Raw genomic sequence first — 4,031 nt, forward strand, 5'->3', positions numbered from 1 at the left:
ACCCCCTCAATAGACTATCTTGTGCTTGGAATGCTCTTCTGAAACCTACTTTAATTTGTTTCTTTGGAGAGGTTAAGAGACTAAAAGGGATTCTTAAAGACAAGGACAAGACCAGAATTCTGGTCTCCTAACTCTAAGCAGAGAGTGTTTCAATATATTAAATTCAATATATGCAATGTACTAGAGTTATTTAAAAAGTAACATGAAGGCAAAGGATATACAAAGCATTGGAGGGGATTCAGAGAAAACTTTTGTTTATTTATCCTCCTGAGATAGTTTGCTTCTGAACTGATTTTCATTCACAAATGAATGAAAGCATTTGTTTATTTCCTTTTAGGAAGAACTTCCTGAAATATATGAAAAATTGGGGGTTAAATTTACTTTTGCATATAAGTATAAAATCATAACCCTGGGGCAGGTCATGGTGGCTCAGCAGGCACAGTTCTTGCCTCCCATGCCAGAGATCGGGGTTCGAATCCTGGTGCCTCCTCATGCAAAAATAATAATAAATAAATAAATCAACAAATCATAAGCCTGTGTTCTTATTCAATTCTTTTAAATTGATCAAATTCATTAACTCTGGAATAAGATTACCTAATTTTATAACCCTAAAAACAAGAATTTCATCCAACAGATTCAATAATGTCTTGAAAAGTTAATATTGTAAATGATGTCTCCATGAAATAAAATAAGATTTTTATTAATTATCTTAAAGAGGAAAATAAAATTGCACTTTTCAATAGAGTTATTTTCAATATCTCCTTTAAAGGTATTTCTTGACATTTACACAAAGAATTTTAGTTTGTAATCTTTCAGTGTTATTTGCTATGCCAACATTTCAAGGAATATTTTCCAAATATTTTCTGCACATATTTTAACATAAGCAATTTTATATAGCAATAAGTGATTGTACATTGGCAAGCGTTCAAGTTCATGAAAAAAAATTCAATGAAACAAAAGCATCTCCCTCACAGGAATATTCCAGAATATAAAATTCTACAATGAGAATTTGTCATTTTGGCTTAAGTAATGCCAATGTTATTAGGAAGAGTTTGAAAATATACCAGATATGACAGAATAAAAATATTATTGTTAATTTTTTATATCAGAAGATGGCTCAAGATACTGAATGGTTGCATCAATGACAGGGAGTAGAGAATGAATAAGTTGGAGAATAATAAAAGTGGTCAGGAAATGAGAAAACAGTGGCAATTCCAGACATTTGACCTGGAGAGAGAGGACATACCAAACAGAAACTTCAAAATCTTCATAATTTAGTTTGGATTGTGAAGGAAGCTATAATTATATCCATTTGCCATCTAATCAATATTTATGAGCACGTAGTATTTGTAGAACACTGTCTCTGGGGATAGAGGGATGAACAAAAACAGATACCGTTATCTCTAACAAAACTTTAAACTTGGAGTGAGGGGGCAGAATGACAGACATTATTCAGATGATCATACCTATAAAAGCAAAATCACATCTCTTTGATGTACCAACAGAAAAAGAAAAAAATGAGGATTTGAGGATCCCAAAGAGCTAGAATTACCTCTTCAAGAAAGTCAACTCTGAAATATCAGTGAGAATTACAAAGTCTAGAAGAGAGTGAAGATTCCAGGGAGAAGAAGCAGAAAGGACAAATAACCTTGTAATAGGAGAACTGCATAGTGGGTATGGCCTCTAAGAGGGACCAAGGGAAGACAGTGAGGTTGGAACTAGAGAGTGAGGGAGAAACAGGATAGAGTTGGAGAATTAAATGTGCACTGGTCAGTGCAAACCTTTATCCATAGTAAAAACAATGGAAAACAATTCATCATTTTTAAGCAGATTTGTATTGTAAAATATTTAGCATGGTTTAAATGAAAAAAAATGCTTTAAATTTGGTACAGAATGTTAGTGAGTAATACATTTAGGAAAATATTTCAATTTTGAAGTGGTATGGTCACTATTGATAAAGAGCACTGGCCAAAGAAGAGTCATAAAATTAAAAGTACTTTATGCTATTCCTGAAATGAAACAAGAAGACTTCAACATGCTGGATAAGATTTCATCCAGAGTACCCACCTTTACCAGAAAAAAAATGAGATAATTATTTGAGTAATTCATTAACAGCTAAATATCTTATCATGCTGTATTATGAATTTATGAAAAATAGCTATTTTCCTGGAATGAAAAAAACACATTTCTCTTCCTTCTTAAGCCCAGTAAATGGTTAAATCATTCTATAGTAACTTAAGGGTCAATGTATCACAAACAATGTGGAAAACAAAACAAAACAAAGCACAAACTTAACATCACAACCAAGTTGGACTATTTAATTCTTGATAGTGGTCTATTTATTTAAAAAGAGTTTTGACAAAATCTCTCAAACTTCATTTCCTCAAGTGATTACAAAGTGTAGCTAAGGCTATGGGAAGCATTGCAGCCCTCATATTTAATTTAAAACCCATACCCTATAAAATACACATATATACATGTTATAGAGGATTAAAAACAAGAGTCTGATAAAATAGAACAAAGTAGGGAATTTTCAAAAGTAGGAAGAATATTTATTTTGTTTTTAATTCACATAACTTACTGTTTTCTGCAAGTTCAGATAGTTTAATTGTCCATTTGAATCTGGAATGGCTTATATAGTTAGAGTTTTTAATCATCTTCATTCATCTGAGTAAATAAATTTGCTTCAGAAATTTATTTATAATCGACAGGTTGAAGAAACACTTACCAAACAATTATGAATTATTTTGTACTAAATGATCATCATTGCTTAGAATATACTATTAACTATAAAAAATAATATTGTTATAATACATAGCTATCTTGGCTATCATTAAAATAAATAAATTTGATTATAAATTTATTACCCATAGACCAAAAAGAAGGTATTGTTACTTGAATTTATTCTGTCATTTTTAGCAATAAAGAATTAAATTCCACATGTAACCATATTCAAGCTAGCATATAAACTTAAAGCTCTTTGAATTCAGGATCTGTACCAAAGTCATTTGGTATTGCTTCCCAAAAGTAGCACATCTTACCTGACATGGTTTTTAACAAACAGTTGTTCAATGGACTGATCAAAATAGAGACACACTGATAAAATGTACTATTATTTCTAAAGTGCAAAAAGTAGAATTATCTAAAAGGTAGTTTACATTTTTGGGGGTGGGGGGAGGGGTTGGTGGTGCATGGTCTGGGAATCGAATCCAGGTCTCCTGCATGGGAGGCAAGCATTCTACCACTGAACCATCCATGCACCCTAAAAGGTAGTTTAATTTTTCACTCTCAATTTTGAATAATATTAGAAAAAAACATGAAGCAGCTGTAGTAAGATACTGTTTCCATGACTTATAGGTCTAGTTTCAGTAAACATCTATACCAATGGCATTGTAGCAGTCATCTCAGGCCTGTGAGAGAAATATCAAGAAAATTGCAAAACCTCTGACCCTGACATACATGAACAGTTGACAAACTATGGGCCATGAGCCAAATCTGGTTCTCCACCTGTCTTTTATAAACATAGTGTTTTTTTTTTTTTTGGAATACCCACACAAAAGACAAAGAGGCTATGGAGCAGGACTTAAAGGCCAAAAGGATGCAATTTTCCTAATGTGATCAGAAGCATATCCAGGAGGCCTGATCAACAGACTGTTAGTAATTAACTGAAAAATGTCTAGAGGAACAGAATTTATGGGTACCCAAAAAAAGTATTTCTCAATTTGAAAAGAAATCATGGCTGAATGATCAAGACTGAGAGAATTTGCTGTAGTAAAAACACACAGTCTATTCTCCAGTTTCCAGCCCTAGTCTCATTTGTTACTCAAAAACTGCACACTAAAGAAGAGGCCATATCACCAGGAAGAAGGAGATTGCAAGGATGGCAACAATTACCCTGGTTATTCCACAAATGGAATTACTGCCATAAACTTGAGTACAATGGAGAAAAGAGAATATTTAAGTGTTTTGAGGACTGTTGGTCTAAAGTGATGTTAATCTCCAGATACTCCAAAATGTCAATTCAGCACCTC

The 4,031-nt window shown here is 32.6% G+C and overlaps 1 non-coding gene across 1 annotated transcript; it reads right to left on the minus strand.

Moving 5' to 3' along the window:
• Positions 1 to 3,188: 3,188 nt before the first annotated feature.
• Positions 3,189 to 3,259, minus strand: TRNAG-CCC (transfer RNA glycine (anticodon CCC)). Its single transcript has one exon. It is a non-coding gene; the product is annotated as a tRNA-Gly (tRNA).
• Between the last annotated feature and the right edge of the window lie 772 nt (positions 3,260 to 4,031).

The sequence above is a fragment of the Tamandua tetradactyla genome, chromosome 10 (assembly GCF_023851605.1).
Source record: "Tamandua tetradactyla isolate mTamTet1 chromosome 10, mTamTet1.pri, whole genome shotgun sequence".
Taxonomy (NCBI): Eukaryota; Metazoa; Chordata; class Mammalia; order Pilosa; family Myrmecophagidae; genus Tamandua; species Tamandua tetradactyla.